Source organism: Schistocerca cancellata, chromosome 4 (assembly GCF_023864275.1).
Source record: "Schistocerca cancellata isolate TAMUIC-IGC-003103 chromosome 4, iqSchCanc2.1, whole genome shotgun sequence".
In the NCBI taxonomy this organism is placed as follows: domain Eukaryota; kingdom Metazoa; phylum Arthropoda; class Insecta; order Orthoptera; family Acrididae; genus Schistocerca; species Schistocerca cancellata.
In genome coordinates this window covers 704,331,989-704,348,706 of record NC_064629.1, presented here as the reverse complement: position 1 = coordinate 704,348,706, position 16,718 = coordinate 704,331,989, and the positions used below count along the sequence as shown (strand labels likewise).

Sequence of the window (16,718 nt, the reverse complement as noted above, 5' to 3'; positions counted from 1 at the left end):
GAACCCAACCATCATTTTGCAGGACAATGCTCAAGCACATACAGTGTTGTTTGACTGATGGGCCTGCTAAGTGCTATACCACCTACTACAGTCTCCTGACTTAAGCCCTCGTGAGTTCAACTCGATTTCTAAACTGAAGGAAACACTTCACGGCATTCGCTCCAGAACTGCAACAAATTTGTCGGGCAACAGACCGCGCCACTCGAACTGTCACAACTGCCACTGCTAAGAGTATCCTACGACTTCCACATCGCTGACAACGGATTATACACAATGCTGGTGGCTACTTTGAAGGTCACTAAAACTTTGAAACACGTAACTATTTTGTGCGAGCTGTAAATAAATAGTTGCCACTATTAAAGTTCCAACCCTAGTATTTATAACCCTCTACTGACCTGACCAGTAATCCTGTTCCTCCTGCATACAACTTCAGTAATTCCCACTTCAGCATATCCATTTCCGTTTTTAAATGTAATAACCTACCTCACCGATTAATGGATCTAACATTCTGCACTTTGACCAGTAGAATGCAACTTTCATTTTTATTTTATTTTATTTTTTTCCTGACGACGACATCCTCCAGAGTATTCTCCGCCCGGAGATCCGAATGTGGGACTATTTTATCTCCAGAATATATAAGGGGCGATCAGGTTTTCGTTCGAAGGGGTACAGTCGGGAATCGGTATGCCAATCAGCAAAAATTCGCCGTGAGCTTGAGGAAATCATCAGGCTGAAGATACCCATTTGCTAGAACACTGTGTCCTACTGCGTGAAGAAGTCCGTAACTGCCGACTGCACCTCCTTGCCCGACAGGAATCGGAGACCCATCAAACCTTTTTTAAGAGACCTCAAACGTGATAGCAGCGCGGGGAGAAATCAGGACTATAGGGCGGGCGCTCGAATGCCTTCCACTTGAGTTGGCGTAACTTCTGAGTTACAGTATTTGAGCTATGGGGATGTGCGTTATCATGAAACAGCAGCACGTCTTGTCATTGTTTCCCCGCACGTTTCGCCTTAATCGCATACACGTTCTTCATTGTCTGATGGATGTCTCCGGTGTTTGTCCTTCGGCAGCCAAGGGAAGAGTACAAGCAAGTTGGTTCCGTTTGGACGCATTTGGTTATAACGTCGCCATAGTTGACGTTTCCCCATTTACCACACGCACGTCGGAAAGACCAAGAGGATGTCATTATTTAAACATACAGTACAGCTGCGTGCCCTCGAAAAAAAAACAGTGGCTGTAGTTTGCCCTTGCTTTCAGCCGTTCGTAGCACCAGCTCAAAAAGGCCATGTTGGCTGATGTTACAAGGCTAGAACAGTTAATCATCCAGACTGTTACCCTGCAACTACTCGAAAGACTGCTGTTGAACCTGTTCACCTGTTGCTAAACATCATCGCGCTCTAATCCCACCCATTATGGCTATTAGCAGCACATAGGAGGTAAGCATACACATAGCATTATGGCATACTTTTCAAGGAATCGTGTTGGTTCAGTTTTGATAATTATTTTCTTGAGAGTAGTGAAATCTAGATATCTTGGTTTTGGAACAATTTATGTCTCTTCTCGCCTGCCTTTTTCAAAGAATATCGACCATACGTGATCCAGACTGAGCCTGGAAGTTAAGATCTACTTTCAGTACTAAGCTAAGTTCACTTGTAGAGGGTGTATCTTGTGTGACTAACCGAGTTAACAGTTCTGCTTTTGTGCACAGTAACTTGACGGCTGACATGGTTGCCTTCACCAAAGCGGTGGTGTGCGTACTTGGGATCTGCGCTGTGGCTAGACAGTGAGGTATTTGTTGGTTTCGCGCCACCTACTAATAGCCCACAGTCCGTCTATGGACTCTGACGCGCTATTGCTCTTCATTGGTATTCGGTGAAACGCAAATCCCGTCATTTTCTGGCTGTAAGTAATAAGATGCCTGGGAGATCTCAAGTCTTTCTCAAAAAGAAATGTCTCGTTATGTTTATCATGTTACCCGTCGTCTTTATTTCGACAGACTACTTAATCATAAAGAGAACAGGAACTTGGTGTATGTTCCACGATACTAACCTTGTGGTACGCCAATTCATGATTTTTCTCTAGTCAGTTTCTGGCCACAGCTGAGTTTCTTAGTTATTTCAATAAAATGTATCACTTATGTTCCTTGCACCTCTCCAAGACTGTTCTAATAGGCTACCTCATCTGTGATATCCTGTACCTGTTGTTCTTGTGGTCTACAGTCCAGAGACTGTTTTGATGCAGCTCTTCATGCTACACTATACTGTGCAAGCTTCTTCATCTCCAAGTAACTACTGCACCCTAAATCCTTCTAAATCTGCTTAATGTATTCATCTCTTGGTCTCCCCCTACGATTTTTACCCTCCACGCTGCCCACCAATACTAAATTGGTGATCCCTTGATGCCTCACAACACGTCCTACCAACCGGTCCCTTCTTCTAGTCAAGTTTTGCCACTAATTCCTCTTCTCCCCCATTCTATTCAGTACCCCCTCATTAGTTACGTGATCTACCCGTCTAATCTTCAGCATTCTTCTGTAGCACCACATTTCGAAAGTTTCTATTCTCTTCTTGTCTAAACTATTTATTGTCCATGTTTCACATCCATACCTGACTACACTCCATACAAATACTTTTAGAAAAGACTTCCTAACACTTAAATCTATACTCGATGTTAACAAATTATCTTATTCAGGAACGCTTTTCTTGCCATTCCAGTCTACAATTTTTATCCTCTCTACTTCGACCATCATCAGTTATTTTGCTCCCCAAAAAGCAAAACTCATCTATTACTCTAAGTATCTCATTTCCTAACCTTATTCCCTCAGAATCACCTGATTTAATTCGACTACATTCCATTATCCTCGTTTTGCTTTTGTTGATGTTCATCTTATATCCTCCATTCAAGGCACTGTCCATTCTGTTCAACTGCTTTTCCAGGTCCTTTGCTGTATCTAACAGAATTACGATGTCATGGGCAAGCCTCAAAGTTTTTATTTCTTCTCCATGGATTTTAATTCCTACTCTAAATTTATCTTTTGTTTCCGTTACTGCTTGCTCAATATACAGATTGAATAAAATTGCCGCGCGGAGTGGCCACACGGTAGAGATGCCATATCCTGGACTGCACGGCCCCTCCCGTCACAGGTTCGAGTCCTCCCTCGAGTGTGTGTGTGTGTTAGTTTGTCGGTTAGTTTACGTTAGTTTAATTAGTGTGTATGTCCAGGGACCGATGAACTCAGCAGTTTGGTCGCTTAGAAATTCACACAAATTTGAACATTTTTTGAATAACATCGGGGATAGGCTACAACCCTGTCTCATTCCCTTCCCAACCACTGCTTCCCTTTCATGCCCCTCGACTCTTATAACTGCCATCTGGTTTCTGTACAAATTGTAAATAGCCTTTCGCTCCCTGTATTTTACCCCTGCCACCTTCAGAATTTGAAAGAAAGTATTCCAGTCAACATTGTCAACAGCTGTCTTTAAGTCTACAAATGCTAGAAAGGTATTTTTGAATTTCCTTAATCCATCTTCTAGGATAAGACGTAGAGTCAGTATTGCCTGACGAGTTCCAACATTTGTGCGGAATACGAACTTATCTTCCCCAAGGTCAGCTTCTACCAGTTTTCCCATTCGTCTGTAAAGAATTCGCGTTAGTATTTTGCAGGTGTGACGTATTAAACTGATAGTTCGGTAATTTTCGCACCTGTCAACACCTGCTTTCTTTGGCATTGGAATTACTATATTCTTCTTGAAGTCTGAGGTTATTTTGCCTATCTCACATATCTTGCTCACCAGATGGTAGAGTTTTGCCAGGACTGGGCTCTCCCAAGGCTATCGGTAGTACTAATGGCATGTTGTCTACTAACGGGGCCTTGTTTCGCCTTAGGTCTTTCAGTGCTCTTTCAAAGTCTTCACGCAGTATAATATCTCCCATTTCATCTTTACCTACATCCTCTTCGATTTTCATAATACTGTCCTCACGTACATCGTCCTCGTATAGACCCTCTATATACTCCTTCCACCTTTCTGCTTTCCCTTCTTTGCTTAGAACTGGTTTTCCATCAGAGCTCTTGATATTCATACAAATGGTTCTCTTTTCTCCAAAGATCTCTTTAATTTTCCTGTTGGCAGTATCTATCTTACCCCTAGTGATATATGCCTCTACATCCTTACATTTGTCCTCCAGCCATCCCTGCTTAGCCATTTTTCATTTCCTGTTGATCTCATTTTTGAGACGTTTGTATTCCTTTTTGCGTGTTTCCTTTACTGCATTTTTATATTTTCTCCTTTTATCAGTTAAATTCAATACCTCTCCTGTTACCGAAGGATTTCTACTAGCCATCTTCTTTTTAGCTACTTGGTCTTCTGCTGTCTTCACTATTCATCTGTTAAGCTACCCATTCTTCTAGTAACGTATTTCTTTCCCCTGTTCCTGTCAATCGTTCCCTAATGGTTTCTCTGAAACTCTCTACAACCTCTGGTTCTTTCAGTTTATCCAGGTCCTATCTCCTTAAATTCCCACCTTTTTGTAGTTTCTTCAGCTTTAATCTACAGTTCATAACCAAAAAATTGTGGCCAGAGTCCACATCTGTCCCTGGAAATGTTTTACAATTTAAAACCTGGTTCCTAAATCTCTGTCTTACCATTATATAATCTATCTGACACGTTCCAGTGTCTCCAGGCCTCTTCCACGTATACAACCTTCTTTCATGATTCTTAAACCAAGTGTTAGCTATGATTGAGTTAGGCTGTATGCAAAATTCTGCCAGGCAGTTTCCTCTTTCATTCGTTACCCCCAGTCCATATTCACCTACTACTTGTCTTTCTCTTCCTTTTCCTACTGTCGAATTTCAGTCCCCTATGAGTATTAAATATTTGTCTCACTTAACTATCTGAATAATTTCTTTTATCTCATCATACATTTCTTCAATCTCCTCGTCATCTGAGGAACTAGTTGGTATATAAACTTCTACTGCTGTGGTAGACGTGGGTTTCGTGTCTATTTTGGCTACAATAATGCGTTCTCTATGCTGTTCGTAGTGACTGACCTGCTCTCCTATTTTTTTATTCATTATTAAACCTACTCCTGCATTACCCCTATTTGATTTTGTATTTATAAACCTGTATTCACCAGACCAGAAGTCTTGTTCCTCCTGCCACCGTACTTCACTAATTCCCACTATATCTAACTTTAACCTATCCATTTCCCTTTTTAAATTTTCTAACCTACCTGCCCGATTAAGGGATCTGACATTCCACGCTCCGATCCATAGAACGCCAGTTTTCTTTCTCCTGATAACGACATCCTCCTGAGTAGCCCCGCCCGGAGATCCCAATGGGGGACTATTTTACCTCCAGAATATTTTACCCAAGAGGACGCCATCATCATTTAATCATATAGTAAAACTTCATGCCTCGGGAATAATTACGGCCGTAGTTTCCCCTTGCTTTCAGCCGTTCGCAGTACCAGCACAGCAAGGCCGTTTTGGTTAATATTACGAGGCCAGATCAGTCAATCATGCAAACCGTTGCCACTGCAACTACTGAAAAGGTTGCTGCCCCTCTTCAGGAACTACACGTTTGTCTGGCCTCTCAACAGATACCCCTCCGTTGTGGTTACACCTACGATACGGCTATCTGTATCGCTGAGGCACAAAAGCCTCCCCACCAACGGCAACGCCCATGGTTCTGTACATTCTGTACCTGCAAGCAGAAATCTCAGCGGTAAGTTCCTCTGTGCGCACAAATAGAAGTGACCGAACTTGGTTACCCACACAGACGTAACAGCGCTAGAGGATTGACTATTATGAGCAAAATTGCTGGCATCACACCACGAAGGTTCGACCTAACATTAAAAATTATATATTTATATCGTGAGGTGATACTAGCGGCCATAATGGTTTTATGGAGCAAGTCTTTTGCAATGCGGAATGCAGTTCCATTGGTCTGTGCAGCATTTCGTACAACGCTACAGGCTCTCTCCGGGGTTTGCGCCACCTATTAAGCTGCATGTCAGAGAAAGAGAAGTCATCTACAGGCTGCAGAAGAAGATCTTTATCGGACAGATTGTTCTGGATTCGTGGCAAGGGAGATGCGAGTCCTCTGTTATTTTTTCTTCCCTTGTTTCATGGGGAGGTTTTAAATGCTTTATTAAAAAGTAAAGTTTGGTCTTGCCTGCTGTTTGACAAAAGAACGCTTCTTGCCTAGAAAATCTGCGTCCAGTTTAAAGAAGAGAGTCGTAACTGATAATTCTTCTGGAGTGTCTTATATATGAATCTTTGATGGAAAAATCAAACAGGAGTGAACAGCTTCAGATGCAGAATGATCACCATGGCGGACACGGAGATGGCGGGTATTTGTGAGAGACAGGATTGTCAGCAACGGAACTCATTGTGGGTCACCATTTGACAGTCTAGTCCAGGGGCGGGCAAACGTTGCACGCGGCTCATGAGCGTACAGCGCTGCACGTGTGCTGCTCGCGTGCAGGCGTCGACCGGGGCTGTGGCGACAGCCGGCAGGTTGCGGCAGTGTAGTGCCAGGCTAAGCTGCTGACGTTGATGCGAAGCGAGCACTATGTAGTGAACGTTGTATTTCAAAAAACGGAGAAGTGGAGATTTGCTATCTTTTAAAAAGTAATGGGAGAATCATTTTTTCTTTGTGCAAAAACGTGAAAATTCGAAATGTTTAATATGTGGCAGTATTCTCGCTTATCAACGGAAGTTAAGTATTGAAGGCCATTATAATAAATTTCACAAGGACGAGTACAATTTATTGTCGGATTCTGAGCGGATGGGGAATTGACTGAGCTTAAGAAGAGCGATCTTACGATACCAGATGAATCTGTCGTAGTTGGCCGGCTGGAGTGGCCGAGCGGTTCTAGGCACTACAGTCTGGAACCGCGCGACCGCTATGGTCGCAGGTTCGAATCCAGCCTCGGGCATGGATGTGTGTGATGTCCTTAGGTTAGTTAGGTTTCAGTAGTTCTAAGTTCTAGGGGACTGATGACCACAGCAGTTAAGTCCCATAGCGCTCAGAGCCATTTGAATTTGTCGTAGTTGCTGTTGTCACGAGAGATCTGCGACTTCCTCTCGTCATGTCTCTCATGTAACTGATTTAACATTTTATGGAGCACTGTTTTCAAGTTTTCAGGACGACAACAATAATAGCCCAGCGGTATGTGCAAGTTATAAGACTGCGCTTAATATAGCGAGAGCTGGAAAACCATTTGCTGAATTAATAAGTCTCGGTTAAGAGCAAACATCAGTGATGAAAATTTACGTAACTGTTTGTGTTTGTCTGTATGTAGAAATTTTGTTCCAGATATTAAACGTATTGTAAACTCCACCTGTGATAATTAAATAAAACGTATCGTAGGTAATAGGTACTCTTTCAAACCGTGATTTCTTTCAAGCACTCCTACTAACCTTATTCATTCGCTCAATAAAGCAAGCTAGGAAACAAAACTCATTACAGAGGAAGGAGCGGTCAGAAGGTATGGTGGGGAGGGGAGATAAGCGGGTGGCCAGCTTGCCCCTGTGTGCACGCGGAACACCTGTTAACTGCACGCGTGCAAGTGCACCGCACATGTGCAGGATTCCTGCCCGCCCCTGGTCTAGTCGAACAGTGCAATATCCAAATTTGTTGGGTATTCGGATGTGACAAGAGCCCGCTGTTGACTGCACGGGAATATGGGCGCAGTCATACCCGTCGTGACGGCTCCGGTCGATCACGTCTGACCGCCACAGTGCAGGACCTCCGTATTGTGTACCAGGCATATCGTAACCCCTTTGGATCAGCGCCTGTCATTCGAGAACAAGTAATGGACCCCCTATAACGAGCTGTTGCCATCCCACACCATTGATTGGAGATGCAGCAACCGGACTAAGGAATTACCATCTTATGCATAGGCTACAGTTAGCACCACAGCTCAAACGGCTGCGTTTGGACTGGTGCTGCGTTAGACAGCTGATGATTGGCATGGTACTGTGTTCAGCAATGAATCATGGTTCTGCACTACCCCGGGTGACTGTCGTTGGCGAGTATGGCGGTGACATGGGGACAGGTCCGAGGTCCCGTTCTTCGAATGTTTTGGAGAGGCACAGCGGTATTTTTCCTGGCGTCATGGTGTCAGGAGACATAGGGTATGACTTCAAGTCACTGCTGGTAGTGATTGAGGGAACTGTGACGGCACAGCAGTACGTCACGGACATCCTGCGCCCTCATGTGTTACCTCTCATGTGACAGTGTTGTGGCGCCATTTTTCAACAGAACACATGTGTCTCTATGAACTGTCTTGTGTGATGCTGAGGTACTCTCATGGCCAGGAAGATCCCCTGATCTGTCCCCAGTGAAACTTATGTGGGATGAGCTCAGACATCAACGCTGTCCCAGTGCTAGTATCGAGTATATCAGGGACCACTTACAACAGTGGTGGGCCAGCTCACCTCCGGAGAGAATACAGCGGCTTTGTGACACCATTCCCAACCGAATTAGGGAATGCATCAAGGCCACAGGTGGTGGAGCATCATACTGATGAGTGAGTTCATAATGCAAATTATGGAAATGGAAGAGGATGTAGATGAAGATGAAATGAGAGGTACGATACTGCGTGAAGAGTTTGACAGAGCACTGAAAGACATGAGTCGAAACAAGGCCCCAGGAGTAGACAACATTCCATTAGAACTGCTGACGGCCTTGGGAGAGCCAATCCTGACAAAACTCTACCATCTGGTGAGCAAAATGTATGAGACAGGCGAAATACCCTCAGACTTCAAGAAGAATATAATAATTCCAATCCCAAAGAAAGCATGTGTTGACAGATGTGAAAATTACCGAACTATCAGTTTAATAAGTCACAGCTGCAAAATACTGACACGAATTCTTTACAGACGAATGGAAAAACTGGTAGAAGCCGACCTCGGGGAAGATCAGTTTGCATTCCGCACAAATGTTGGAACACGACTTATCTTAGAAGAAAGGTTAAGGAAAGGCAAATCTACTTTTCTAGCATTTGTAGACTTAGAGAAAGCTTTTGACAATGATGACTGGAATACTTTCTTTCAAATTCTATAGGAGGAAGGGGTAAAATACAGGGAGCGAAAGGCTATTTACAATTTGTACAGAAACCAGATGACAGTTATAAGAGTCGAGGGTCATGTCAGGGAAGCAGTGGTTGGGAAGGGAATGAGGCAGGGTTGCAGCCTCTCCCCGATGTTATTCAATCTGTATATTGAGCAAGCAGTGAAGGAAACAAAAGAAAAATTCGGAGTAGGTATTAAAATCCATGGAGAAGAAATAAAAACTTTGAGGTTCGCCGATGACATTGTAATTCTGTCAGAGACAGCAAAGGACTTGGAAGAGCAGTTGAACGGAATGGACAGTGTCTTGAAAGGAGGATATAAGATGAACATCAACAAAAGCAAAACGACGACAATGGAATGTAGTCGAGTTAACTCGGGTGATGCTGAGGGAATTAGATTAGGAAATGAGACACTTAGAGTAGTAAAGGAGTTTTGCTATTTGGGGAGCAAAATAACTGATGATGGTCGAAGTAGAGAGGATATAAAATGTAGACTGGCAATGGCAAGAAAAGCGTTTCTGAAGAAGATAATTTGTTAAGATCGAGTATAGATTTAAGTGTCAGGAAGTCGTTTCTGAAAGTATTTGCATGGAGTGTAGCCATGTATGGAAGTAAAACATGGACGATAAATAGTTTGGACAAGAAGAGAACAGAAGCTTTCGAAGTGTGGTGCTACAGAAGAATGCTGAAGATTAGATGGGTAGATCACCTAACTAATGAGGAGGTATTGAATAGAATTGCGGAGAAGAGGAGTTTGTGGCACAACTTGACTAGAAGAAGGGATCGGTTGGTAGGACATGTTCTGAGGCATCAAGGGATCACAAATTTAGCATTGGAGGGCAGCGTGGAGGGTAAAAATCGCAGAGGGAGACCAAGAGATGAATACACGAAGCAAATTCAAAGGGATGTAGGCTGCAGTACGTACTGGGAGATGAAGAAGCTTGCACAGGATAGAGTAGCATGGAGAGTTGCATCAAACCAATCTCAGGACTGAAGACCACAACAACAACAATGCAAAGTTCCTTTGTAAATTGGACTCGATTTCGTATTCACTGAAATAATTACACATACCCTCTCAACCCGTGAAGTGTCGTTTAGTTTCCTTCATCTCTTTTGGGTGATTCACTTTTTTGTGTGTTTTTATAGGATGTGGCCTCGCGGACAGCAATGCCTTACGATCATTTCATTTCATTACAAAAATGTTATATACTTTTGTAAACATGAATGTATTTGTGAAGTTCATTTCCAGAATGTGCCAAAAATTGCTGAGTTGTTTTATAACAAAGTGCCAAGGAGTTTATTCTTACTACTGACTGAATTTTGTTTAAAGTGCTTGACGTTAAATAGGGTGCGTCGTAACCAAATTCAGAAAGGCACCGCCTTTGCGTTGTAAATTAGTAAGACAGAAGCAGCTCAGCAGTTTAATGCCACCCACGATACTGATAATCTTATTTATTCCAATGACTTCATCCTGTTCCCAGTAATTTTGCATGCGTTGATTTCATCTCGCAACGCATTTGACTATGTTCTTACCGAAATTAAGTTCGATCGACAGTTGTGGTGCGGTGTGATAGCAGTGGTTAAACATTCCAAAGTAGACTTATTCATATACCTTTCCGGGCTACTCGTCTTGGATTCTCGGATTTTGGTTGATTATCTTCAGTTGCATAAGGCAAATATTCGGATGGTTCTTCCAATAAGTATGCGGCCGATTCCTTCCCCTGACCTTTTCAATATTGAACAAGTGATCCGTTTCTAATGTTTTCGTTGTTGACGACATGTTAAACTTTTGGTCGTATTTGGATGCGTTAGCAGCCAGAAGCGTGTATATTACACTATCAGTGGTACCTTATATACGACGGGGGCTACTTAGACCATCTATGTGATAATACATAGCTCTTCGCTGCTCGCAACGTATTTATGTCCCAAAATAGCGTGCGTACTATATTTCAGCTCCTGCTATATGAGACTGCGTTACGTCACTCAACAACACGTCGTTCAACAAAACAGTTCACGTTATATTTCCCACAGAAATGTGTCAGGGTACGTAACGTCCATACCAAACTGACATCTATTATTACCGTAGACTATAGGAGCAAGAAGCCAGTGGAAACTTCTAGGTGCTGCATTTTACATTAACAACGTGATATAAAAGTGCACTTCTGATGACTTCAGGGAAACGGACAGAGCTCGCTATCATTCACTTGTCATTGATATAGACTCAGGCACGCCGCTCATCAGTCACTACCACACACTTATCGTGCAACTATAGATATTAGATTTTTCTGAACTGATAAGCAACCTAAGCACGGAGGCAAAGCAATTTCCGTAATCAGTGCTTTCGTCAGGCCGGATCGGGCGGGTTACCTGGTAAGTAGTCAACAGCTGAGCTCACTACCCACCTTTAAGACATCGTCCTCAGTAGTTATGCAGCAGAATTATCAGAGGCTTTTAACAGATTTCTCCGTTTTCGTTCAAGCTAGCAGACCAAATACTTGTAATTTGTTGGTTACGCGAGTCTTTGTCATTTTAAAATATTATATATCCATGTTTTTACGTATATACCAGTAGTACTTAGCGTCTCCCGTGAGGACTCGAAACCCCTACTCAGTCTTTAGAGGCATGGGTGAAAGATCTTTTTCTATGAAACCGACGTCATGTCATCATGAAGAATTCAATCGAGGACTACTACTGGTGGTAAACAGACCATGATTCTCTATTCAATACTGCTACAATTGAGTTATATTACTTTAGTAACTGTCACCCAAGTTTCTATCTTTAACTCCAACACACGTTACCTTGACCTACCAGCATATATTTTGCTGCTTACCGTTCCTAGAAACTCACTGAGTGAAGTGGTGCTGTAGTTAAGGAACTAGGCTCGCACTCCTAAGTACTGAGGTTGTAGTTCCCGTTCGGCTTTCTAGGTTTCATTTTTGCGTGGCTTCCCTACGTCGCTAAAAGTGAGTGTAGTGATGGTCCTCTTGAGGAGTACATGGCCAGGCTGAGCTTATGCTCCATATCAGACGACTTAGTTTACCTGACTTCAAACCCATCCTGCCTTCGCTCACATAGCTGAACCACGGTAACAATGGTCTCACTATTTTGCTTTAAAGGGACGCTTTTGGTATGGTATTCCTTGTCAGACGTTCCCTACCGATCATGGGTCTATGCGAAATTCTAAACAGACGCTCTCAACCCACAGAATTTAACCATATCGATTTTTTTCATTATTTTCCTCGTATTACTTCAAAATCAAGTTAGCGTTACTGGCATGTTGTGTAAGATTAATGGCACTATAGCTGGGATGTCCTCCAGGTATTACTTAATTGAAGTAGGATTGATCAGACTTTCCATCCTTAGATTTGTTGAAATAATGACCGTTTTAATTAAAGGTAGCTGGCACTTACTCAGCATCATTATCCAAAACATAATATTAACTAGTGTTTTATATTGTTTCTTTACCGTTTACTTTCGACTCACACTCACATTACAGGCATGTATAATTAATTGAGAAAGCCAATAACAACGAAACTAATAACATTGAATATGGCAGTCAAGCAGTCAGCTCAGAGAACATATTATTTCATCTACCGAAGAAACCGCATCATGCCTGCTCGCATTTTATGATAGCTATACGTCAAAAACAGTAGCTTAAAGTAAGTAGAGCATTGCACACTGATTTCGACGTTCTAGCCCTGTCCCATCTCCAGGTTAGGTTGTTACAGTGTCAAGCCAGTTAAGCAGGTTGACTCGTTTGCTGTTTGTGGAGTGCAATAGAACGCGTCTGTCATTTGATCAAAAATACCAGATAGAATGCTCTTTCATTGGACAAGTATCTGTAAGCATTAGCAAGCAAATTTGCTAAGCATAAACAACAGTTACTGTTGCACCTGCTGTACTTCACGCTTTCACTAAAAACCTTAACGTCATCTTTATCACACGTGTATTCATTAATAGGTCCAATTGTGACTTCTTAATCGTTCCATACGCAAAACATGTTTTTGTACAGTTGGCAACTCTTCCCTGGTAATAACGCACACTGAAGTTCATACGCTTACCGGTGATGAACAAAGTTGCTTTAAGGCGATTCGATCAATGACCTTCATATTGGAAGGCCAAGATCTCAACAGATAGCCTTCCCGATCAGTAGGTCACCTGCAGCTCGTTATCTGGGACATATATTCCGACTAAGGCGTACAGCCGGTGATAAGTGCACACAGAGTCACCCACAAGCGCCTCTTGTTGGAATCCAGATAACGAAATACTGACGTTTTGGGAGATGTGTTCACATAATCCACATTCTATATCCGCTTGACGCATTCGGTCCGACGCAAGTGTTACGTCCTTGGTCCAAAATACTGCGTCACGATTGTACAGGGTATCAAGCGAAACCGCGCGGAGTGGCCGCGTGGTTTGAGGCGCCATACATGGATGTCGGGCCCCTCCCGCCGTAGGTTCGAGTCCTCCCTCGGGCATGGGTGTGTGTGTGTTATCCTTAGCATAAGTTTGTTTAAATAGTGTGTAAGTCTAGGGACCGATCACCTCAGCAGTTTGGTCCCTTAGGAATTTACACATATTAGAACATTTTTATCAAGCGACATTTGTGACTAGACTGAGGATACATCTCAGTACTGTCTCGTGCACTTGTTTCATGAGCTAAATATTCTAGTTTCGATATACAGGGATTGGACAAAAATATGGAAACGCCGCGAGAAATGCATGCTTAAGCATAAATGCAGATGCTAGCTTGCAGATGGCTTCGTTGTATCTGACCACTAACGGCACCAGTGTAATTTCCTCAATACGTCACGAGTTTCAGTCGTGGTCAGAACAGTATTGCAGTATTCTGTGTAGTTGTGAGTCCATTATGCTGCAGCTAAGCGAATTCGAACGTGGTCAAATTGTTGGTGCTCGTATAATGTGTTTGTTGCTTCAAGAGGTACCGTGTCGAAGATTTGTACTGCATACACGGAAAGCGAAGAAACATTAACCACTAAGTCACAACGTGAACAAAAGTGTGTAGAAATTAGAATTATATTAATACCGTCAGCTGCTCACGGGCGTTTGTATACAGGGTGAGTCACCTAACATTACTGCTGGATATATTTCGTAAACCACATCAAATACTGACGAATCGATTCCACAGACCGAACGTGAGGAGAGGAGCTAGTGTAATTGGTTAATACAAACCATTAAAAAATGCACGGAAGTATGTTTTTTAATACAAACCTACGTTTTTTAATGGAACCACGTTAGTTTTGTTAGCACATCTGAACATATAAACAAATACGTAATCAGTGCCGTTTGTTGCAATGAGTGGTACTCAAGCGTCAACTTTAGGTTACAATATCTCCGGATGTAATTAACATTTTACAATGCAACAAACGGCACTGATTACGTATTTGTTTATATGTTCAGATGTGCTAACAAACCTAACGTGGTTCCATTTAAAAAGAACGTAGGTTTGTGTTAAAAAACATACTTCCGTGCATTTTTGTATGGTTTGTATTAAACAATTACACTAGCCCCTCTCCTTACGTTCGGTCTGTGGAATCGGTTCGTCAGTATTTGATGTGGTTTACGAAATATACCCAGCGGTAACGTTAGGTGACTCACCCTATATATCAACGGGAACAGGTGAAAAATGTGTGCCCCGACTGGGACTCGAACCCGGGATCTCCTGCTTAGATGGCAGACGCTCTATCCATCTGAGCCACCGAGGCCACAGAGGATAGTGCGACTGCAGGGACTATCTCGCGCACGCCTCCCGCGAGACTCACATTCTCACCTTGTATATCCACACACTACGTCCTTAGTATCCCACCCCAACACACTCATTACTCGTGGAAGACATTCTTTCCAAGTCCCGTAAGAGTTCGAGGAATATGTGTGCATCTGCACAGAAGAAGGTCATGGCCGGTATTGCCAGAACTATATAATGGTTCAAATGGCTCTGAGCACTATGGGACTTAACATCTATGGTCATCAGTCCCCTAGAACTTAGAACTACTTAAACCTAACTAACCTAAGGACAGCACACAACACCCAGCCATCACGAGGCAGAGAAAATCCCTGACCCCGCCGGGAATCGAACCGGGAACCCGGGCGTGGGAAGCGAGAACGCTACCGCACGACCACGAGATGCGGGCAGAACTATATATTTATATGAATATGGTGTCTGTTATTTACGACATGTCCGAATACCTGCCATGACCTTCTTCTTCTGTGCAGATGCACACATATTCCTCGAACTCTTACGGGACTTGGAAAGAACGTCTTCCACGAGTAATGAGTGTGTTGGGGTGGGACACTACGGACGTAGTGTGTGGATATACAAGGTGAGAATGTGAGTCTCACGGGAGGCGTGCGCGAGATAGTCCCTGCAGTCGCACTATCCTCTGTGCCCTCGGTGGCTCACAAGGGAACCTCCCCATCGTATCCCCCTCAGATTCAGTTATAAGTTGGCACAGTTGACAGGCCTTGAAAAACTGAACACAGATCAATCGACAGGAAGAAGTTGTGTGGAACTATGAAAAAAATAAGCAAAATATACAAACTGAGTAGTCTATGTGCAAGATATGCAATAACAAGGAAAATATAAGCTGAGGAGCGCGGTGGTCCCATGGTGAGCGTGAGCAGCTGCGGAATGAGAGATCCTCGGTTCAAATCTTCCCTCGAGTGAAAATTTACTTCCTTTATTTTCGCTAAGTTATGATCTATCCGTTCGTTCATGGACGTCCCTGTTCACTGTAATAAGTTTAGTGTCTGTGTTTTGCGACCGCACCGCAAAACCGTGCGATTAGTAGACGAAAGGACGTGCCTCTCCAATGGGAACCGAAAACATTTGATCGTAAGGTCAAAGGTCAACCGATTCCTCCACAGGAAAACGTGTCTGATATATTCTATACGACACTGGTGACGGCATGTGCGACACATGACAGGAATATGTTGTCGACTGACGTCGTGTGTTTCGATGTTTGTTTAGGTGTAGCGTCCCCATATTACGGCGCAGTTACCTCGCATCGGACGGACGGAGGGACGGACAGATAATAATTGTCTGAAAATAAAAAATTAAACTTTTCACTCGAGGGAAAACTTGAACCAAGGACCCCTCGGTCCGCAGCTGCTCACGCTAACCACGGTACCACGGCACTCCTTAGCAAACACTATCCTTGATGTTGTCTATCTTGCGCATGAACTACTCAGTTTGTATATTTTGCTTATTTTTTTCATAGTTCCACACAACTTCTTCCTGTTTTCTCGATTGATCTGTGTTCAGTTTTTCAAGTCCTATCCACTGTGCCAACTTATAACAAAATCTGAGGGGGGTTCGATGGGGAGGTTCCCTTGTCAGATGGATAGAGTGTCTGCCATGTAAGCAGGAGATTCCGGGTTCGAGTCCCGGTCGGTGCACAAATTTTCGCCTGTCCCCGTTGATATGTATCAACGCCCGTGAGCAGCTGACGGTATTAATTTAATTCTAATTTCATTCTAGACGGCTGCAGGTCATCAATGGTGTCTGTTCTCCATATAAAAGTGTGTTGGGTGATCGTGACGGACGGTTATTGAAGAGGATTGTGACGAAACATACGAAGACAAAGGTTGCCGCGGAACTGATGGTCGCACTCGTGAA

General features: G+C 43.2%; 1 protein-coding gene and 1 non-coding gene across 2 annotated transcripts in view; one reads left to right on the top strand and one right to left on the bottom strand.

Annotated features, from left to right (window-relative positions):
• LOC126183521 (solute carrier family 28 member 3-like) overlaps positions 1–16,718 on the top strand; it is a 418,615-nt gene that overhangs the window by 213,679 nt on the left and 188,218 nt on the right. The window lies entirely within an intron of this gene.
• Trnar-ucu (transfer RNA arginine (anticodon UCU)) lies at positions 14,735–14,808 on the bottom strand. The gene has a single exon. It is a non-coding gene; the product is annotated as a tRNA-Arg (tRNA).